We start from the raw sequence: 24,968 nt of genomic DNA, 5'->3' as shown, positions 1-24,968 counted from the left end.
CAGCAACACGAACCTGATGATATCTGAATCGTAAGTCTATCTTAGAAAAGAATGAAGCACCCTGTAACTGATCGAACAAATCATCTATTCGAGGTAACAGATACTTATTCTTCACTGTTCTTTTGTTCAATTCACGATAATCAATACACATGCGCATTGACCCATCTTTCTTTTTAACAAACAATACCGGAGCACCCCAAGGTGAAGAACTCGGTCGGATAAACCCACGATCTAATAACTCTTGAATGTGTGACATCATTTCACGGATTTCAGACGGCGCTAATCGGTATGGAGCTTTTGCAACTGGTGTTGTTCCAGGAACCAACTCAATCTTATATTCGACTTCCCTTACGGGCGGCAGACCTGGTAACTCATCTGGGAACACTTCGGAAAATTCTGATACTACCGGAATATTAGCCACTGCTTTCTTTTCTTTCTACGCATTAATCACATATGTAAGAAATGATTCACAACCCTTTGCCAATGACTTTTTTGCTTTCATCATGGTTATCAATGGAAAATTATACCCGCCCCACTCCCCTCGGGCCACAACACGGGTTCCATCGGTCGGACGAAAGGTAATCATTTTCCTATCACACTTAATATTAGCCCTAAGCGAGCTCAGCCAATCCATTCCTAATACTACATCAAAGCTAGGAATAGGTAACACTAAACAAGTCACTGGGAAAGACTTCCCTTCGATCTCTATACAAACTCCAGACACATATGTTGTGACGGGTGTGGTCTTACCATCGGCTACTTCTACACTAACCGGTTCGGGTAACACAGTATCTGGTAATTTCAACTTAGCACAGAAATCTAGGGATATAAAACACCTATTGGCACCACAATCAAACAATACACGAGCTGGTATTGAGTTAATTAGAAACATACCGGTGATCACTTCGTCGGTTGCCACAACATTCTCAACCGACATCTGAAAAGCTCTAGCCTCTACTGTCAGAGGGTTCTTCCTCTTTTGCCCACTCGAGGCAGTTGACCCTACGGCTGATGCTGAACGCGCTCCTGACCCTGGCCCGAAACTACCATTCTTTGACGGACAACTAACTGCACGATGCCCTGGTTTGTGACAAGTCCAGCACACACTATTCGGATACAGACATGCTGAAGACTCATGCCCAACAACACCACACTTGAAGCATCTTCGTGTAGCCTCAGAACACTGACCAGTGTGAGAAGATCGATACGTGTGACACCAATTCCCTTTACCTGATCCAGATCCAGAACTACTCTTACCACTTTTACCCCTCGATTTAAACTCACTAGACTTCTTGGATTTAGATCCTGATTAACCAGATACTTTCCCACCTTGTTGTAACACATTACCAAACATTCAGTTTCTGGCTGCCTGAACATCACTTTCTACCATCTTAGCCATCACAACCGCTTGAGACAACGACGTAGCCGTTCTAACAAAAGTTCAGTACTCTGGCAAAATGATATTAACAAAATGCTGTATACGAGACACTTCGTCTGGCACCCACTGTTGTACAAACCTCAGTTTATCCATATACTTCTCTACTACCTCGTCGATCGTCATTTGAGGTGTCATCTTCATTTCAAGAAACTCAGTCTTGATTCGGTTCATATCAAACGGATTACAATACTGTTCACACACCTTCCCATGAAACTACTCCCATGTGATCATACTCACTTATTCTTTCGGTATACTGGATATCAAAGAATCCCACCAAATCATAGCCCTACCTTTCAACAGTCGACTAGCATATGTTACTTTCAGCTCGGGTTCACACTGGCACTCTTCAAATACCCTTTCAATTTCTCACAACCAATTGAGAGTCACAGTTGGATCAGTACTTCCAGAGAACTCGGAGGGTTTGCAATCACGGAAGTTCTTATAAGTACACCTTTTGGGTGGTTGCATGTAATGTTGTTGAAACATTTGCATTTGATACGGGTTCATCATCATGGGATTTTGGTAAGTAAAAGTGTTTTATGGTGGCATATAGTATTGGTTAGGTATTTGATTCTGAAACTGGTTTTGGTGCACATTAGGTATCGTTTGGGATTGCGCGGTTGGGAATCCAGGTGGTGTATCATCATTTCCAGAATGCCTTGCCAACTCAAGCTCATTAATTTTGTCTTCAGCCTCTTTTAGCTTGCTTTTTAATTGAAGGATGTAACTATTCTGATCATCATCAGACTCAACACCCTCTTCTGGTGCTCTGAATGTTCTGGGGTTGGATGGTCCAGTTGCATTTCTATCAGCCATACCTGTGCTACAAAACAGCTTACACAAAAGCTTAGTGGATATCAGTTAATTCAAGCACAACTATCACACACATATCCTATTTTCACTTAGCCCTCACTCCCGCAGACATGTTTGACTTGCCTCAAGGTTTGAGAACAAAATACGCGCACGTACTTGCTGCCAAACCATGCTCTGATACCAAATTGTAACACCGGCCTTTTTTTTTAATACACAGCGGAAGACTTTAATAATAAATACAATATAAGTCACGTCATTACATTAATCCGTGCAATTACGTTTAAGTTTACACAACGGTGTTACGTTATTACAAAACATTATTTATACAAAAGTCCACATCAGAGTTGGGTTGTCAAACATGTCTTATGCAACAGCTCCCATCCCGACTAGCAGTACCTAAACCTGCAAGGAGAGAATATGTAGGGGATTAGCGCACCGCTAAGTGAATGGAATCTATCTAACAGATATAGCTTAAGCCACACACAAGCTATATACTAACAACAACACTTGCTAACTACCAACTAGCATACAATAAGACAATACGAGGATCGGTGGCTTGTACGAGCACACAACTCCCAGCTGATCGGGCCTGAGTCTACCGATAGTCCCTGCTACTCAATTCACAATATAGTTATCCAGGTGTAGGGGATGCATCGTTCACACTATACTCCACAATCAGTTGCCTATGGACCCAACCTCCCCTAGGCACGGTTGACCTCATACGGACTCTAACCTCTCCTAGGCACGGTCTCGAGTCCACAGTCTCCCTAGGCCCGACTAGTGCCATTCACACAATGTACACATAATTCACATACAACATCAGGCAAATGATATTATTCTATCATAGCAATTCCTACACTATGCATGGTAAAAGAGTCAACCACAGTAGCATGATATGCTACTTAAACTCTATCCATAGATAGACCCACTCACCGAATACCAGCAACAAGCTCAGATAATCTATCACTGAGCGGATTCCTTATCCTTATCACCTGAACATAAGGCAATTCAAGTTCGTTTCTGTCCGTTAACACAAAACAACACAGTACAGAAAATCAGTCACAAAAAAACGCCGCTAAAAGTCCACCTAACACTTATGCACTTTCAAAATTTACATCCTGAACACGAAAATACAAACGGGCAGCATAATGGCTAAAAATCAACACTTAGTAAAATATTCTGCCCTGGACACTCAGTCGGTCGACTGACACTGACAGTCGGTCGACTGTCGACACAACCGGTCGACTGACCTTCCCAATCGGTCGATTCATTTGGTATTACCTCAATCGGCCGAAGGTAAATCTCAGTCAGTCGGTTCACTCAAAAATCGGTCGGTTCAACCCTCAGTCGGTCGACTGTCGACCGACAGTCGGCCGACTGTGTTCATCTTCCTCAGAAACTGAACAAAGGTTACGGACTTCACGATGAAATCCTCAAATCTCGATCTAGAGCTCGTTTTAAACGCCAAAATCGACCACAACTTGTTCACTACTTGCTATAGACTCAAAACCCACAACAATTTGACCATAACAACACTTAAATCACTTGCTTTGACACAATTTCAAGCTATTTACAAAACTCACACAAAACCATGAATTGAACACAAAAACACATGTTCTTACCTTGATGGACTCAGTAAATGATAACAAACACGATTCTAACACTAATTTGAGCTCAAGATCAATGTTTAAGGATTAGGGTTTGGTAGATGGGAGGGATGAAGGTACGGGTGTGTTTGGGAAAATTCTAAAAATGGGAAGAAGAAGGCAGTACACTAGTCACTTAAGGCTACTATAAACCCCACCTCACAACACACGGGTATTTACCAGTTATCTAACAACTTAACACAACTGATAAAGCACCCTAACGAGGTCCAAATTAAATAAACAAACCTGTTCTGTGACCCTTGTCACAAACTGGTCTTATCCAATTAATAAAATAACACTATTCACATAATTAAAATAAAAGCATATAAAACGCATAATAAAACCCTAAGGGCAAAATAGTCCACTTACAACTAGCCCGGGTTTCAGTCTGTTACACCGCATCTCTTTACGTTCAGTAGATTCCAGCTCAATTCTGCACTCAGAACTGTCGGCAGGGAAGCATATGCGCCACATCTGGGACAGATGCGCCGCATCTGGCTTGGATGCGCCGCATCCCTCTCAGATGCGCCGCATCTGAGGCTATTTTTTGGTCCAGAAGTCTTTATGCTCCGCATCTGAAACTGTTGGGAGTTATTTGGTGCAGAGATGCGCCGCATCTAAGAGAGATGCGCTGCATTTGGACCTATTTCAGTGGTTTCGGGCTGTTTTATGCGTTCAATCTTCGTTTTAACCCTGTTTTTGCTATTGGTCTTCATTTATTCATTCACAATGGACTTTTACAAATATACACGAATTACAATACATACGTACAACAATTACATACAAATGGAACAACTTTGGATCAAAATAACGGCAATAAACATGTATGATTTTGGCGTTATCACAAACTTTATCATTTCGTGTATAGTTGAAGGGATTATACCAAATTTTGATAGCGCAAAGCGTCCCAACAGCATGTTATAATGCGAAGCAGACCTCGTGACGTATAAATCTAACCATGCTTGGCGCGTTAACTTTGCATCTATTTTGTCGACGAGCACTATTTTGAGCGGTAATTGCCCAACCGGCCATGCGGACTCTCCTGCAAAGCCAGATAGCGAAACTGCACTAGGTATTAGTTCTGCCTTAATACTTTCTGGCAGCTTGCGAAATATTGTTCATATATGATGTCAACGCTACTTCCTGTGTCTACATGCACTTTCATGATTGTAATTCTAGTATTTGTGATTTTGCATGACATGATTACAGGTGAATCAATCATGTCATAACTTTGCATTGACGGAAACGTTACTGGCGCAAATTGCCATTTTTCAAGTGTTTCCGCATCTTTTCTTTTATGAGCTTTCTTTCTCTTGTGGACCGTGCCTGCTACGTTTGTTTCTTGTGTTTGCTGTTTATTTACACAGATTAGCTCATTTCTGCGCAAACTTAGCTGCGTCAATTGCTTTCGCTTTAGTTTTGCAAATCTTTTAGGTTTTGAATCATTTTTAAACTTGTTGTTTTGCCGATGTTGAGGCTTTAACAATTTTGCAGTTTGCCTATCAACCGTGTTATCATTCAACCATTTCATTTTTCTTTTCAAATCAAAAATCAAATACTCTAGGTGTATGGACCTGCAAATCATTTAACAAGAACACGATTATAGTTGAATTCACAATTAAATCATTCGATTACGCGAAATATATTTATCGAATTCAATTTTAATTCATTTCCCACGGATGGCGCCAATTCATCAATCTTAAATTAGATGTTTAAGGATCTAATTTAGGTATTGAATGCAATGAGGGGTGGATGGTGGTGTTGATAATGTTTTTGGGACCTTATGATTGTCTTTCACTTAGGTTCAAGTGATCAATCACCATGTCCCGGTCTAGATTGCATTACGTTGGCTCGATTATGATTGATACTTGGGCATAGTCACAAGTGAATCACAAAGACCAGAGCAATTGTACAGAATCAGCAACCTAAAATGAGAGACTAAGCTCCCTATTTGTAGGTTTAGGATATCCGCGGAATCAATGTTCGCGCAGAGGTAGCGGATCCGCAATGTTTATGCGGGACATCTTCGCAATCTTAATTTATGCGCGGATAAGTAATGTCATAGCACAGTATGCAGTTACTTGTTTATCTGCGCGGTTCTGTTTGCACTTGTACTTGAGTTGCCTTTCGTACTTGAAATATACTTATATATGCCTATATATATGATCGCCTGCTGCTGCTGAGACACATTCCTGAGCACCTCCATGGCCTCTGTGACCTTTGCTTTTAAAGCATCAGGGGACTCCAACAAGTGAAGAACCTCATTCTAATCCATTTCCAACAGTAATCATTTTACCTTCGCTGCTGCTTCAGGCTCTACCTGTTTCACTAGAGGGTATAGATTTTCTCCCAACATCTAAAATATATCCATTCATTACCAACCAAGATGCACAGAAAATGTCAGTTTTAAATTATTGTATATTAAACTAAATAAACGTTGACCGTTCTTTGCTCAGTGGTAGAAGCATTTGCAAGTGCAGAAGCCAAAGCACTAATAGAGATTGGTTGAGAGATTCCAGTAGTAGTATCGTGCAATGGCATGCCTTCACTCATGTCATATGAAACATGAACCATGCCTCCACCTCCAATACCACTCATGGAAACATCAGGTGCATTACGCCCATGGGTATCGGTACATCCTCACCCGTGGCATCATCTATTATCGTAAAAATTAAAAGTTAGACATGAAGATAAAACAAAGTGTTCACATGTAATTAGAGTAGTTTAGATGAATTGGAGCAAAATTTAATTACAACATACCTGCTGCTGCATAAAGGGAACTAGAAGTTGGTTTTGCTGACATGGACCAGCAGGACGTCTGCCACCAGGGCGTTATCCTTGTTGAACCATTGGCATAAAAAAATTAGGCATTGGCGCCCCACCAAGCCTCATGCCAGGTACAAGTTGTTGCTAATACCCAAATCCGGGCTATCCACCATAAAAATTATATATCATTCAGTAGGAGCTTCATAAAAATTGGGCATTTGACCATTTGTAACGAAACAAAATCAATTCAACCCATTCATATTTAAGGATCAGAAAAAATACATTGCACTCTTAGATTGCTACACATTATAAAATCTACTTTTATATGTAATTTGATGATTCAAAGCAACCTTGGAGTATATGGAGTGTACAACCACTTATGAAGCTTACACAATACAAATTAAAGTAGTTGGGGTTACCTGAGGAGGAATGAATGTAGGCTTTTGACCATAAAATATTTTTGGCCTAGACCTGGACCACCAGGTAGGTACATTGGCATGCGAGGTGCCACAGTTGGCCCCATAGTGATTGGACGCATCTGTTAGAATTGTGCCTGCAACTTTGCCCTTCTATCTTCCTTGCATTGTGTAAGTGCAACATAAAGAGGCTTGCTAGAAACCATCTTTCCGTTCATCTCAAAAAGCTATCAGAACATAAATATAATTTGCATTTCACACTAATGTCCAAAAATGTCAATTGAAAAAATTATGATAAATGTTTACTTATTGCTCTAGAAGCTTCCTCCAGTGTTGAAAATGCAACAAAGCCAGATCCCTTACGTGCTCCATTAGGGTCTCGCATAACCTGTTATAACTATGATGAGTAAATCATATTTCAAAAAATACAATAAATATTAAATGGTAGAGAACCGGGATATGTAATCTCTAAGTTTAATAAGATGTTTTAGACCCACAAACCTTGTATGAAGTTATAGTACCATATGAAACAAACAACTTCTTTAGGCTGCCATCATCAACAATATCATCAAAAAAAATTATGTACAGGTTTAGCCCTTGTGACTTGTCAACAGTCTCCTTCATAGTCTGCTCAAATCGCTGTTTCAATTCCAGTTCTCTCTCATGTTTTTTCTGGGCTATACCAACATACCATTCTCTATCATCAAACTTCTGACCGTTAAGAGCATCGACTGCTTTTGCAGCATCTTCAGAATTCTCAAAGTTAACAAATCCAAAACCTTTCGAGTTTCCATCAGCATCCCTCATCACAACAACACTTGTGACAGTTCCATATTCACTGAAAACCTTGTTCAATTCTTCATCTGTGGTCGATTCTGAAAGGTTTTTGACATAAATTTTAGTAAATTTTGTTCTATTCACAACTATTTCTCTTTCTTGTTTGTGAAAGAAGGGTCCTACAAATACTTGTTTGTCATTCAGAAGCATGCCATTGAGATTCTCAATAGCTTTCTGTGCAGCTTCATCACTGTCATACTAAAAAAATCCGTAGCCCTTTTACTGACCAGTTCCATCAGTAGCTATCTTGCAAGAAAGGATGTTTCTTAATGTCGAGAATGAGTTTGTAGTGCCTTCTAGTCAATTGCCTTATGATATCAGCTAAAAAGTCACGTTTTCACCCTGGTATTAAGGCCCAAAAACAGGAAAGATTCAAAATTTGTTGACAAAATACCCACTTCGTTGGTTAGAATTGAAGAACAAGTAATTACGAAGACGGTGCAAAAAGAATCAAGATAATCAAAAGTATTATATATACCGACCACAAAAGTCTCCAACATATATTTAATCAGAAGCAACTGAATATGAGACAACGCAGTGGATTGAACTGTTGAATGATTATGATTTTGAGATTCGATACCACTCGGGGAAGGCGAATGTGGTAGCCGACGCTTTGAGTAGAAAGGACAGAGAACCTATACGGGTAAAAGCTATGAATATAATTATTCGTACTAACCTTACTACTAAAATAAAGGAGGCGCAATAGGGGGTTGTAAAAGAAGGAAAGTTGAAGAATGAGATACCCAAAGGATCAGAGAAACATCTTAATATTCAGGAAGACGGAACCCGATATAGGGCTGATAGAATTTGGGTACCAAGGTTTGGAGATGTGAGAGAAATGGTACTTAAAGAAGCACATGAAACCAGATATTCAATACATCCCGGAGCGGGGAAGATGTATAAAGATCTCAAGAAACACTTTTGGTGGCCGGGTATGAAAGCCGATATTGCTAAATATGTAGGAGAATGTTTGACGTGTTCTAAGGTCAAAGCTGAACATCAGAAACCATCAGGTCTACTACAACAACCTGAAATCCCAGAATGGAAATAGGAAAACATTACCATGGATTTCATTACTAAATTGCCAAGGACTGCAAGTGGTTATGATACTATTTGGGTAATAGTTGATCGTCTCACCAAGTCAGCACACTTCCTGCCAATGAGAGAAGATAACAAAATGGAGAAGTTGGCGCGATTGTATTTGAAGGAGGTTGTCTCCAAACATGGAATACCCATCTCTATTATCTCTTATAGGGATGGTAGATTTGTTTCAAGGTTCTGGCAGACGTTGCAACAAGCATTGGGGACTCGTCTAGACATGAGTACTGCCTATCATCCACAAACTGATGGGCAGAGTGAAAGGACGATACAAACGCTTGAAGACATGCTACGAGCATGTGATATTGATTTCGGAAACAGTTGGGATCGACACCTACCGTTAGCAGAATTTTCCTACAACAACAGTTATCATTCTAGTATTGAGAGGGCGCCGTTTGAGGCACTTTATGGTAGAAAGTGCAGGTCTCTGATTTGTTAGAATGAAGTGGGGGATAGACAGATTACGGGTCCGAAGATAATACAAGAAACTACCAATAAAATCATCCAAATTCAACAACGATTGAAAACCGCCCAGAGTCGACAAAAGAGCTACGCGGACCGTAAAAGAAAAGATATAGAGTTTGAAATTGGAGAAATGGTCATGCTTAAGGTTTCACCTTGGAAAGGCGTTGTTCGATTTGGTAAACGGGGGAACTAAATCCAAAGTACATTGGACCATTCAAGATTATAGATCGTGTCGGACCAGTAGCTTACCAACTGGAGCTACCTCAACAACTCGCGGCTGTACATAACACTTTTCACGTCTCGAATTTGAAGAAATGTTTTGCTAAAGAAGATCTCACTATTCTATTGGACGAAATCCAAATCAATGAAAAACTTCAATTCATTGAAGAACCCGTCGAAATAATGGATCGTGAGGTTAAGAGACTTAAGCAAAACAAGATACCAATTATTAAGGTTCGATGGAATGCTCGTAGAGGACCCGAGTTCACCTGGGAGTGTGAAGATCGGATGAAGAAGAAATACTCGCATCTATTTCCAGAAGATTCGTCAACACCTTCAACAGCTTAAAATTTCGGGACGAAATTTATTTAACGGATAGGTACTGTAGTGACCCGAACTTTTCCATGTTTATATATATTAATTGAGATTGATATTTACATGACTAAATGTTTCCAACGTGTTAAGCAATCAAACTTGTTAAGACTTGATTAAATAAAATAAGTTTCATATAGACAATTGATCACCCAAGTTGACCGGCGATTCACGAACGTTACAAAATTGTAAAAACTACATGTTGTGGTATATATAGACATATATATATGCTTGACATAAGATTATGATGAGTAAGTATCTCACTAAATATATTAACAATGTGTGATATACATAAGTTAAGAAACTCGAAATGATATATATAACGATTATCGTTATGATAACGTCTACTAAATACATATGTATCATATTAAGATATTGATACACTATATTTAACATGATAAAATGATATTTAAATATATCATTAAGTGTGTTAACAATGAACTACATATGTAAAAACAAGACTACTAACTCAAGAATTACAAAACGAGACTTATATGTAACGATTATCGTTGTAACGATATTTTAATGTATATATAATATTAAGAGATATTCATACATCATAATATCATGATAATATAATAATTTAACATCGTTAACTTAAAGGTTTCAAAATAACACTTACATGTAACGACTAACGAAGACTTAACGACTCCATTAGAATGTATATACATGTTGTGTTTTGATATGTATTCTTACACTTTTGAAAGACTTCAAGACACATATCAAAGTACTTCTACTTAACAAAAATGCTTACAATTACATCCTCATTCAGTTTCATCAACAATTCTACTCGTATGCACCCGTATTCGTACTCGTACAATACATAGCTTTTAGATGTATGTACTATTGGTATATACACTCCAATGATCAGCTCTTAGCAGCCCATGTGAGTCACCTAACACATGTGGGAACCATCATTTAGCAACTAGCATGAAATATCTCATAAAATTATAAAAATATTAGTAATCATTCATGACTTATTTACATGAAAACAAAATTACATATCCTTTATATCTAATCCATATACCAACGACTAAAAACACCTACAAACAATTTCATTCCTCAATTTTCTTCATCTAATTGATCTCTCTCAAGTTCCATCTTCAAGTTCTAAGTGTTCTTCATAAATTCCATAAGTATAGTTTCATAAAAATCAAGAATACTTCCAAGTTTGCAAGTCTACTTCCAAGCTTTCTAATCCATTCCAAGTAATCATCTAAGATCAAGGAACCTTTGTTATTTATAGTAGGTTATCTTTCTAATTCAAGGTAATATTCATATTCAAACTTTGATTCAATTTCTACAACTATAACAATCTTATTTCGAGTGAAAATCTTACATGAACTGTTTTCGTGTCATGATTCTGCTTCAAGAACTTTCAAGCCATCCAAGGATCCTTTGAAGCTAGATCCATTTTTCTCATTTCCAGTAGTTTTATCCAGAAAACTTAAGGTAGTAATGATGTTCATAACATCATTCGATTCAGACATATAAAGCTATCTTATTCGAAGGTTTAAACTTGTAATCACTAGAACATAGTTTAGTTAATTCTAAACTTGTTCGCAAACAAAAGTTAATCCTTCTAACTTGACTTTTAAAATCAACTAAACACATGTTCTATATCTATATGATATGCTAACTTAATAATTTAAAACCTGGAAACACGATGAACACCATAAAATCGGATATACGCCGTCGTAGTGAAACCGGGGGCTGTTTTGGTTTGAATAATTAAAAACTATGATAAACATTGATTTAAAAGTTGTTCTTCTGGGAAAATGATTTTTCATATGAACATGAAACTATATCCAAAAATCTTGGTTAAACTCAAAGTGAAAGTATGTTTTTCAAAATGGTCACCAAGATGTCGTTCTTTCGACGGAAATGACTACCTCTTTAGTAATTGTCATGTAACTTAAATTTATGACTATAAACCTATACTTTTTCTGTTTGGATTCTTAAATTAGAGTTCAATAAGAAACCATAGCAATTTGATTCACTCAAAACAGATTTAAAATAAAGAAGTTATGGGTAAAACAAGATTGGATATTTTTTTATCTTTTTAGCTACGAGAAATGTTTAACAAATCTATACAAATCATATTCTAGCTAACTTATATTGTATTATACATGTATTCTAATATATTATGTAATCTTGGGATACCATAGACACGTATGCAAATGTTTTGACATATCATATCGACCCATGTATATATATTATTTGGAACAACCATAGACACTCTATATGCAGTAATGTTGGAGTTAGCTATACAGGGTTGAGGTTGATTCCAAAAATATATATACTTTGAGTTGTGATTTATCCTGAGACGTGTATACACTGGGTCGTGGATTGATTCAATATAATATATATCGATTTATTTATGTACATCTAACTGTGGACAACTAGTTGTAGGTTACTAACGAGGACAGCTGACTTAATACACTCAAATCTTTAAAACATAATAAAAATGGTTGTAATTATATTTTGATCATACTTTGATATATATGTACATATTTGTATAGGTTCGTGAATCGATCCGTGGCCAAGTCTTATTTCCGAGGAAGGAAATATCTGTGAAAGTGAGTTATAGTCCCACTTTTAAAATCTAATATTTTTGGAATGAGAATACATGCAGGTTTTATAAATGATTTAAAAAATAGACACAAGTACGTGAAACTACATTCTATGGTTGAATTATCGAAATCGAATATGCCCCTTTTTATTAAGTCTGGTAATCTAAGAATTAGGGAACAGACACCCTAATTGACGCGAATCCTGAAGATAGATCTATTGGGCCTAACAAACCCCATCCAAAGTACTGGATGCTTTAGTACTTCGAAATTTATATCGTATCCGAAGGGTGTCCCGGAATGATGGGGATATTCTTATATATGCATCTTGTTAATGTCGGTTACCAGGTGTTCACCATATGAATGATTTTTATCTCTATGTATGGGATGTGTATTGAAATATGAAATCTTGTGGTCTATTCTTACGATTTGATATATATAGGTTAAACTTATAACTCGCTAACATTTTTGTTGACGTTTAAAGCATGTTTATTCTCAGGTGAATACTAAGAGCTTCCGCTGTTGCATACTAAAATAAGGACAAGATTTGGAGTCCATGTTTATATGATATTGTGTAAAAACTGCATTCAAGAAACATATGTCTATGTATTATATTTCTATTGTAAACCATTATGTAATGGTCGTGTGTAAACAGCATATTTTAGATTATCATTATTTGATAATCTACGTAATGTTTTTAAAACCTTTATTGATAAAATAAAGGTTATGGTTGTTTTAAAAATGAATGCAGTCTTTGAAAAACGTCTCATATAGAGGTCCAAACCTCGCAACGAAATCAATTAATATGGAACTTTTATAATCAATATGAACGGGACATTTCAGTTGGTATCCGAGCGTTGGTCTTAGAGAACCAGAAAAATTTGCATTAGTGTGTCTTATCGAGTTTGTTAGGATGCATTAGTGAGTCTGGACTTCGACCGTGTTTTCTTTAAAAATGATTGCTTAACATTTTTGTTGAAAACTATATATTATTAGCATGTAAATATTATGTGATATATTAATCGCTTAATATGTTTGATATTGTGTGATAGATGTCTACCTCTAGCACAAATCCCATTGACACCCCTAATAATAACGAAGATTCGAATATATATTGGCAAGATTCACAAGTTCCCGAAGAACCGAAAGAAGAGGAAACGGAACTGGAAGAAGAGGAACCGGAAGAAGAGGAACCAGAAGAAGAGGAACCGGAAGAAGAAGAGGTTCCGGAGGGGGGAATAGTAGGAACCACAGAAAACCGGCCAAATAAAAGAAAATCCTCAACCAATGGACCAAAGTTAATAATGGTCAATGGTGTTTCCACTAAGGAAGCAAAATATTGGGAAAATTACCAATTTTCCAATGAATCGGATCCTGATGAGGATTCCGATGATGTTATATAAATTACCCCGACCCAATTTAATGAGGTAAAAGAAAATAATAAGGGAAAAGGCATCAAAATAGAGAAATCTGATTCCGACCCCGATGAACTTTATATGTACCGTCAACACCCGTATTTTCAATATCGTGACAATAACCCGGGAACCTCTAAACCACCAGGTTTTTCTAAACCAATATGGAAAACGACGACTCGTATTAGAGGAACATCATATATCCCTAGAAGATTAGGAAAAAGAACCAAGTCCGAAGAAGAAGAAACCAGTGATTCAAATTAGAGGGGTGTGAGCATGTGGTGTAATAAATGTATTGTAGTGTGCTTGTACTTTTATGTTCTATGTAAAAATTTCTTGTATTGTTTGTTATTACGAATCTAATCCTTGTCTATTTTACAGTATAAAAACAAAATGGACATTAAGGGTAGACAACCGAATATTTTAGAAGACCTACCAGAGGATATAATTGAGGAAATTTTGTCTAGAGTCGGTCAGAATTCATCAGCACATTTAGTTATGGCGAAATTAACTTGTCAAACATTTGAAAGACTTTCCAGAAATGCCTTAGTTTATAAAAGGCTTTCCTTTGATAGGTGGGGTATATCACATTGGGGAGACTTTAAGTTACGCCGTGTTTTCTTTAAAGCGTTAAATGCGGGGAACCCAAATGCAATTTTACGCTACGGGTTAAGAACCTATTTTGACTCAACATATCCCAACATAGGATTTCGTGAATTAGAAAGAGCTTCTAACATGCAACATAAAGAAGCATGTTATGCTTACGGGTTAGTGATGTTCGCTTCTTACCAAAGTGAGAAAAAGAACATCGGATTGCAGCTTTTAAATAAAACTTTCCCACAAGTGACGGATTCAGTAGTTGGGGTGAGAAACAAGGTTTTTAAATTATTACGGGGCTGTTGGACATTACGAAACCCTCGTCCTTTTGACGACATTACAACATGCTGCCTAGGTAATGGTCATAACAGTTAGTTTCCACAAGACCAAGGATGGGAAGTCGTCTTAGTAAAACCAGAATGCATGACTTGTTTCTGGACTTATGAATTACGTGTCTTTATTTCCTTTGCTGAACAACTTACGTATTAACTAGATTTATCTTCAAAACTATCCTGTATCATAGTGTACTATATTTCATGTTATATGTAATATAGCGAAGTTGTAAGTTTGAAGAATATTTGTATGTAATATATTATTATAATCAGTTTTTCATATGGAATTGTAGTAGTTGAATTGTATATTAGCTACTAAGTATGAACTTAACGGGTAGGTAGTACCCGAATTTAAACTTATAAAACGCTAATATGAAGAAAAAGCTTTTATAAATGAGTTCATATTATGCTACAAGATACTATTGACTACTCTTAATATTCTGTATGATTAAATTTTTTTCATTTGACTATTTTGAAGGAAATGGCACCGACTACTCGACACACCTTGAATATGAGCGAAGAGGAATTTCGTGCCTTTCTTGCTTCAAACATAGCCGCAGTACAGGCCGCGCTACATACCAACAATAACTCTGAATCTAGCAATTACGCTAACGGTGCAAGAAATCGTGTAGGATGCTCCTACAAGGAATTCACTGCCTGCAAACCTTCAGAATTTGATGGGACCGAAGGACCAATCGGATTGAAACGGTGGACCGAGAAAGTTGAATCGGTGTTTGCCATAAGTAAGTGTGCTGAAGGAGACAAAGTGAAGTACGCTGCGCATACCTTCACAGGTATTGCGTTAACATGGTGGAATACCTATCTAGAGCAAGTGAGACAAGATGCTGCTTACGCGCTACCGTGGTCAGCATTCAAGCACTTGATGAACGAGAAGTACCGTCCCAGAACTGAGGTCAATAAGCTCAAGTCAGAACTTAGAGGGTTACGAACACAGGGATTCGATATTACTTTGTACGAAAGACGATTCACAGAATTGTGCCTATTGTGTCCGAGAGCGTTCGAAGATGAGGAAGAGAAGATTGACGCGTTTGTGAAAGGGTTACCGAAGAGAATCCAAGAAGATATAAGTTCACATGAGCCTGACTCTATACAAAAGGCATGTAGAATGGCTCACAAACTAGTGAACCAGATTGAGGGAAGAATTAAAGAACAAGCGGCCGAAGAGGCCAACATGAAGTTAGTCAAAAGAAAGTGGGAGGAAAATGGTGATAAGAGTTACCAAAACTACAACAACAACTATCCCAACAATCGTAACATCAATCGCAACTACAACAAACGGCACAACAACAACAACTACAATAATCATCCCAACAACAATAACAACCGCAACAACAACAACAATCAGAAGCAGCTATGCCAAAGGTGTGAAAAGTATCACTCGGGGTTCTGCACCAAATTTTGCAACAAGTATAAAAGAAATGGTCATAGCGCGGCGAAGTGTGAGGTTTACGGACCATGGGTTAACAGAACGAAAGGAACAAATGGTGTCGGAACGAGTAATGGCGGAGCAAGTAGTGTCGGAGGAAGTTATGCCAATGTAGTTTGTTATAAATGTGGAAAACTGGGCCACATTATTAGAAATTGCCCGAACCAGGAGAACACGAATGGATAAGGCCGCGGAAGAGTTTTCAATATTAATGCGGCAGAGGCACAGGAAGACCCGGAGCTTGTTACGGGTACGTTTTTTATTGACAATAAATCTGCTTACGTTTTATTTGATTCGGGTGCAGATAGAAGCTATATGAGTAGAGATTTTTGTGCTAAATTAAGTTGTCCATTGACGCCGTTGGATAGTAAATTTTTACTCGAATTAGCAAACGGTAAATTAATTTCAGTAGATTATATATGCCGGAATCGAGAAATTAAACTGGGTAGTGAAATATTTAAGATTGATTTGATACTAGTAGAGTTAGGGAGTTTTGATGTAATAGTTGGCATGGACTGGCTGAAGGAGATGAAATCAGAGATCGTATGTTACAAAAATGCAATTCGCATTGTACGAGAAGAAGGAGAACTGTGACGATCGCTCCAAATCCATATGGACAATACGTCATTCATTGATTTCATTGCGAGGTATTTGACCTCTATATGATACGTTTTGTAAACATTGCATTCTTTTGAAAAGGCACACCATAAATGCATATTTAAATCAAAGGTTTTCGACATCTGATGATTTCTACATATAGACAATCATCGTAATATAATAGTTTACAATGATACTTCCGTTGACAATGCAGTCAAAATAAGATACATGGTGATGATTTGGTGAATGCAACGTTTCCTTGAAAAGTATGTCATGTAAGACTCCATGCACATAGCTTGTCTAACATATAAGCAAACAGCGGAAGACTTCTAGGAAACCTGAGAATAAACATGCTAACAAGTGTCAATACAAAGGTTGGTGAGTTCATAGTTTTAGTGTTTCGTATAATCTGTATATAAAAGTGGATCACAAGATTTCAGTTTTTCATCCAGAAACGTTATCAAAATATTCTACGAAATTGAGCACCCTGGTAACTAAACTTAACGTATATATAATTTATACCCTTTGTATATTCATATTAATAATACACGCAAACCAACGTGTACGCTTCTCAAATAGCATACGTCCGTTAAAAGGCAAGTGCTCTAGCTCGGACGGGGATATCAAGCCCTATGGATCCATATACTACTACTCGGGCCCACCAGTTATTATAACCGGCAGTTACTAGTTACCAAAGCTAAGGGATTTTCGGTTCAAACTCAGTGTAGAATTTAGTATGTACTTGTATCCATTGTGTTTAAAATAAATTGCATATATTCTCAGTCCAAAAATATATATTGCAAAAGCAATTAAAAAGGGATCAATGAAACTCACCTTAGCAGCATATAAAGTCGTTCACCAAAATGTGACTGAAACTCGGATTATCAAATAATCGTAGATCTCAACGTATCAATATTGAGATTCAGTATTGTAGGAAAGTACGTAGACGCAACAGAGATGATAAACACTAGGTTTGTCTTGCGAATAATACCCATGAATATTACCCATAACTTCCATAGTTATAACCCATAATTTCCTTAGCTCTATCCCGTTTGAAAACCCATTTTGAAAGTGACACGTTCATGACCTCGTCGTAGTATTTTATGTATAAATAATAATAATACTAATACTATACTACTAATAATGATAAGATTAATAATAATATTAATCTTAATATTAATATTAATAATAATAATAATAATAATAATAATAATAATAATAATAATAATAAAATAATAATAATAATAATAATAATAATATATAATTTAAATATATACTGAGTAAAATGATTGAAGAAAAATAACTGAACGAAATCGAGTTTTTATAGTATGTGGCCTGCTACAGTACCTCATGCGATCGCATGAGTTTTCAGTGTTTTTGCCATGCGATCGCATGGCCGTCTTATCCGTTTTTGTTTGCTAGGTCGTCGACATCAAATAGTGTGTTACTGTAGCAATAGTAGTACTGTAGCAAATCACTGTAGCACTGTAGCAAAATACGGTTCCCTGTAGCAAATAGTGTTTTACTGTAGCAAATAGTGTTTTAATGTAGCAAATAGTGTTTTACCGTAGCAAAGTCATTTTACTGTAGCAAATAGTGTTTTACTGTAGGAAAGTCATTTTTACTTGTACATATATATATATATATATATATATATATATATATATATATATACATACATATAATTGTTCATGAATCGTCGAGAACAACCGAAAGGTATTTGAATATATGAAAGTAGTTCAAAAATTTTGAGATTCAGTTTTACAGACTTTGCTTATCGCGTCAGAAATGTTGATCATACAAAGATTAAGTTTAAATTTGATCAGAAATTTCCGGGTCATCACAAGAACCCTTAATGGTGTACGGAGAAAAGGGCAACACGAAGCTACATCTTATTAGTAATTTGAAGGCACAAAAACTAATAAGAAAATGTTGCTATGATGTTCTAGCACACGTCGAGAAAGTACAAACTGAAGAAAAGAGCATCAATGATGTTCCCGTCGCAAAAGAATTTCCCGATGTATTTCCGAAAGAATTACCGGGACTACCTCCACATCGATCTGTTGAATTTCAAATAGATCTTGTACCAGGAGCTTCACCAATAGCTCGTGCTCCTTGCAGACTCGCACCCAGCGAGATGAAAGAATTGTAAAGCCAACCGTAAGAACTATTAGAATGTGGTTTCATTCGACCAAGCACATCACCATGGGGAGCTCCTGTTTTGTTTGTCAAGAAGAAGGATGGTACATTTAGGTTGTGTATTGACTACAGAGAGTTGAATAAACTTACCATCAAAAACCGTTCTCCACTGCCGAGAATTGACGACTTATTTGATCAACTACAAGGCTCGTCAGTTTATTCGAAAATCAATTTACGTTCTGGATATCATCAAATGCGAGTAAAGGAGGATGATATTCCAAAAACTGCTTTTAGGACGCGTTATGGTCATTACGAGTTTATGGTTATGCTGTTTGGATTGACTAACGCACCAGCTGTGTTCATGGACCTTATGAACCGAGTGTGTGGGCCATATCTTGACAAGTTTGTCATTGTTTTCATCGATGACATACTTATTTACTCAAAGAATGATTAAGAGCACGAAAAACATTTGAGAAAAGTGCTAGAAGTATTGAGGAAAGAAAAAATGTACGCTAAGTTTTTAAAGTGTGCATTTTGGTTGGAAGAAGTTCAATTCCTCGGTCACATAGTGAACAAAGAAGGTATCCAGGTGGACCCGACAAAGATCAAGACCGTTGAATAGTGGGAAACCCCAAAAACTCCGAAGCATATACGTTAATTTTTAGGATTGGCTGGTTGCTACAGAAGATTCATCCAAGATTTCTCCAAAATAGCAAAACCCTTGACTGCATTAACACATAAAGGGAAGAAATTTGAATGGAAGGATGAACAAGAGAAGGCGTTTCAGTTATTGAAGAAAAAGCTAACTACGGCACCTATATTGTCATTGCCTGAAGGGAATGATGATTTTGTGATTTATTGTGACGCATCAAAGCAAGGTCTCGGTTGTGTATTAATGCAACGAACGAAGGTGATTGCTTATGCGTCTAGACAATTGAAGATACACGAGCAAAATTATACAACTCACGATTTGGAATTGGGTGCTGTTGTTTTTCCATTAAAGATTTAGAGGCATTATTTATATGGAGTCAAAAGTATTATATATACCGACCACAAAAGTCTCCAACATATATTTAATCAGAAGCAACTGAATATGAGACAACGCAGGTGGATTGAACTGTTGAATGATTATGATTTTGAGATTCGATACCACCCGGGGAAGGCGAATGTGGTAGCCGACGCTTTGAGTAGAAAGGACAGAGAACCTATACGGGTAAAAGCTATGAATATAATTATTCGTACTAACCTTACTACTCAAATAAAGGAGGCGCAACAGGGAGTTGTAAAAGAAGGAAAGTTGAAGAATGAGATACCCAAAGGATCAGAGAAACATCTTAATATTCGGGAAGACGGAACCCGATATAGGGCTGATAGAATTTGGGTACCAAGGTTTGGAGATGTGAGAGCAATGGTACTTAAAGAAGCACATAAAACCAGATATTCAATACATCCCGGAGCGGAGAAGATGTATAAAGATCTCAAGAAACACTTTTGGTGGCCGGGTATGAAAGCTGTATTGCTAAATATGTAGGAGAATGTTTGACGTGTTCTAAGGTCAAAGCTGAACATCAGAAACCATCAGGTCTACTACAACAACCTGAAATCCCAGAATGGAAATGGGAAAACATTACCATGGATTTCATTACTAAATTGCCAAGGACTGCAAGTGGTTATGATACTATTTGGGTAATAGTTGATCGTCTCACTAAGTCAGCACACTTCCTGCCAATGAGAGAAGATGACAAAATGGAGAAGTTGGCGCGATTGTATTTGAAGGAGGTTGTCTCCAGACATGGAATACCCGTCTCTATTATCTCTGATAGGGATGGTAGATTTGTTTCAAGGTTCTGGCAGACGTTCCAACAAGCATTGGGGACTCGTCTAGACATGAGTACTGCCTATCATCCACAAACTGATGGGCAGAGTGAAAGGACGATACAAACGCTTGAAGACATGCTACGAGCATGTGATATTGATTTCGGAAACAGTTGGGATCGACACCTACCGTTAGCAGAATTTTCCTACAACAACAGTTATCATTCTAGTATTGAGATGGCGCCGTTTGAGGCACTTTATGGTAGAAAGTGCAGGTCACCGATTTGTTGGAATGAAGTGGGGGATAGACAGATTACAGGTCCAGAGATAATACAAGAAACTACCAATAAAATCATCCAAATTCAACAACGATTGAAAACCGCCCAGAGTCGACAAAAGAGCTACGCGGACAGTAAAAGAAAAGATATTGAAAGGACCCGTTCATATACATTATAAACGATTCACAATAGTTGATTACATCGTGAGGTATTTGACCTCTATATGATACATTTTACAAACATTGCATTCGTTTTTAAAAGACAAACTTTCTTTACAACGAAAGTTGACGGCATGCACACTATTTCATAATACATCCAACTATAATTGGCTTAATAATAATCTTGATGAACTCAATGACTCGAATGCAACGTCTTTCAAAATATGCCATGAATGACTCCAAGTAATATCCTTAAAATGAGCTAATGCACAGCGGAAGATTTCTTTAATACCTGAGAATAAACATGCTTTAAAGTGTCAACCAAAAGGTTGGTGAGTTCACAGGTTTATCATAACAATCATTTCAATATATTAATAGACCACAAGATTTCCGTTTATAAATATATGTACAATCGCAAGTGTATAAAAGTATTCTATAAGTTGTAGGCACCCGGTAACAAGCCTTAACGTTCATGTTTTACCCTCTGAAGTACACCAGATCAGGTGTGTTTAAAATAACCTCGAAGTACTAAAGCATCCCATAGTCAGGATGGGGTTTGTCAGGCCCAATAGATCTATCTTTAGGATTCGCGCCTACCGTACATAGACAAGTAGTTTAATGTTACCAAGCTAAGGGTATATTTCTGGTTTAAACCCACGTAGAATTAGTTTTAGTACTTGTGCCTATTTCGTAAAACATTTATAAAAACAGCGCATGTATTCTCAGTCCCAAAAATATATATAAAAGGGAGCAAATGAAACTCACAATACTGTATTTCGTAGTAAAAATACATATAACGTCATTTAATAAGTGCAAGGTTGGCCTCGGATTCACGAACGTATCAATATTGAGATTCAATATTGCAGGAAAGTACGTAGACGCAACGGAGATGATAAACACTAGATTGACCTCACGAGCATACCCATGAACCATACCCATCACCTCCATAGCTATAACCCATAATTTTCTTAGCTTCGACTCATTCAAAAAAACTATTTTTAAATCACTCGGACAGCACTCCGTCGTAATATTTTATGTATACTAATAATATCTTGAAATAATACAGAGTAATATATATATATATATATATATATATATATATATATATATATATATATATATATATATATATATATATATATATATATATATATATATATCAATTGAGAGAGTTTAGAGAAATATATTTTCAAGTTTCTATGAAATAATGAAACCTATTGAATTCTATTTATAATAGATTTTTGAATTATAAAAGTGAATTATTAAAGTATGAATTATTAAAGTGAATTATTAAAGTATGAATTATTAAAGTATGAATTATTAAAGTGAATTATTAAAGTATGAATTATTAAAGTGAATTATTAAAGTATGAATTATTAAAGTGAATTATTAAAGTATGAATTATTAAAGTGAATTATTAAAGTATGAATTATTAAAGTTAAAGTATAGTAAAAGTATAAAAAACTATGTATGTATAATACGCGTATAAATATATATAATATTAATTTAAATCGTTATATATATTTAATGAAATAAAATATAAATATCGTTATATTTATTATACTGGTTAAGTAATGAGTTGTCAAAAGTGATTCTAGATATTTATAAAAGTTATATACGTTTTAATAATAAAGTTCTTTTTAAACTGAAAACGTCTTTGTACGTTTGAAAATAGATTAATAGAATATTATGGAAACCAATTCTCCACTAACTTTTGTCTAACTTTCGTAAATGACACTTTTTGTTTTTATTTATAAATAGCTTTACAAATTATTCTGAATATCGTTAAGAGGAATAGATTTTCTCAAATCATAGTGGACCTCTCAACAGAGACTTGTAATCATAATTCAATGTTTCTGATAATTCAATCATTTAATATATTTTTTTTTCGTCGAAAATCATATTGAAACAAATACGTTCGTGTAAAGTATTATACGTTTAATACTTTATTAATATTCTCAAGTTATAATATATATATACATATACATATCTATTTATATATAACGGTTCGTGAATCGTCGGAATTTGGTCGAGGTTATAATGAATGTATGAACACAGTTTAAAATTCTTGAGATTTAACTTAACAAACTTTGCTTATCGTGTCTGAATAATATAAAGATTAAAGTTTAAATTTGGTCGCAAATTTCCGGGTCGTCACAGTACCTACCCGTTAAAGAAATTTCGTCCCCGAAATTTGATAGAGGTCGTCATGACTAACAATGAGAATGTTATTATAACGATTATAGAGTTTTATCATGTTCAAGAAGAATGGATAAAATAATTCGATTACTCGAAGCGTATGAGTGAAGTTATCGTAAATGAATGAAATAAGATAATAGTGATTCGTCGTATCTTTTGACGTCATCACGATTGATCTCCGAAAAGAAAATCTTTGTAATCTATATTGGATTTGATTATTCGGCGATTAAGGAAATTATGATCCTCTTCGAATTAATGCGATAATCTATTTTGATTTCTCTGTCGGATATTTCACTATAAATCCACCTCATTTGTTTTCTTACAACTCACACCTTCTCAACTCATATTTTAAAGTATTTGTCAATATGCTTCATCCAGTGCTGATTCTTGATATACTCCTCACTTTCATATCTGTCGCTCTTCTTTTTCATCTGCCTCCGGAAGAATCTATTTACTTCTACTATACTCTTGGTTTTATAGTGTTTTTAGTTCTTCTGTGTCTTTATATTGCTATATGCATTGATATATACGGTTTGTGATTTCTGGGTTGTTGTTGGGTTTTATATCTTCCCTTATATTTCAAAGTCCTTGCTTCTTCTATAATCATTGTCATCCACAGTTAATGCTCTCTTCTATTTGCTATGATTTATACTCCCATTTCTAGTTCGGAGCTTTGTCCTTCCGTCTCTTCTTCTTGCGATTAAGCACCGGTTGTAATGGTCCAGAATTCGCAGATATAAATTTCGGAATGAACATTGTTAATGTTCTAGGAAGGAAATTGTAATGACACGATCTTGACTTGTCAAATTACCAGAATACCTCGGAAAAGGCCGAATCATCAAGAAATATTTTCTTGATATTTAGAGATCAAAGAGAATACAAGAGTCGTGTAACATAGCACATGATGACGTTATGATCTGTGAATCATCATGTTTCATTTAGAAACTCAGCATGAATTACTGTAATATAATCACGTTGATCAAGTGTCATTATATTATACTAACTCATGCTTCAGCTCCCAACACTTCTTCAAGAATATTTCTATTTTAAACTCGAATGTTTCAGAATTTAGAAACTAAAATAGTTTCTTTTATGATATAATACAGATAGCACGAAGAGGTAAATGATTTCAGATAAGAATAATTATAAAAATATCTTCAGAAGTATGGATGATATTTATAATGAAAGATACGATGATATCTTAGAATGTCTAATATCAGAGGATGATGAAGGATATTGTCCGCAAGGGTTTAGAGTCAGGAGCAAGGTATTCATTAATGACTTCAGCAAGTACTGAATCATTTGGATTCTTTGAAGGCAGGTTCAGCCTTTGTGATTTGTCCACAGCCTCATT

The 24,968-nt window shown here is 36.2% G+C and overlaps 1 pseudogene; it reads right to left on the bottom strand.

The window, feature by feature from the left end:
- Positions 1–4,972: 4,972 nt before the first annotated feature.
- The window catches only part of LOC139852205 (polyadenylate-binding protein 2-like), a 46,371-nt pseudogene continuing 26,375 nt past the window's right edge, over positions 4,973–24,968 (bottom strand).

This window comes from Rutidosis leptorrhynchoides, chromosome 6 (assembly GCF_046630445.1).
Source record: "Rutidosis leptorrhynchoides isolate AG116_Rl617_1_P2 chromosome 6, CSIRO_AGI_Rlap_v1, whole genome shotgun sequence".
Lineage (NCBI taxonomy): Eukaryota > Viridiplantae > Streptophyta > Magnoliopsida > Asterales > Asteraceae > Rutidosis > Rutidosis leptorrhynchoides.
This window is presented reverse-complemented; position numbering and strand designations above follow the sequence as displayed.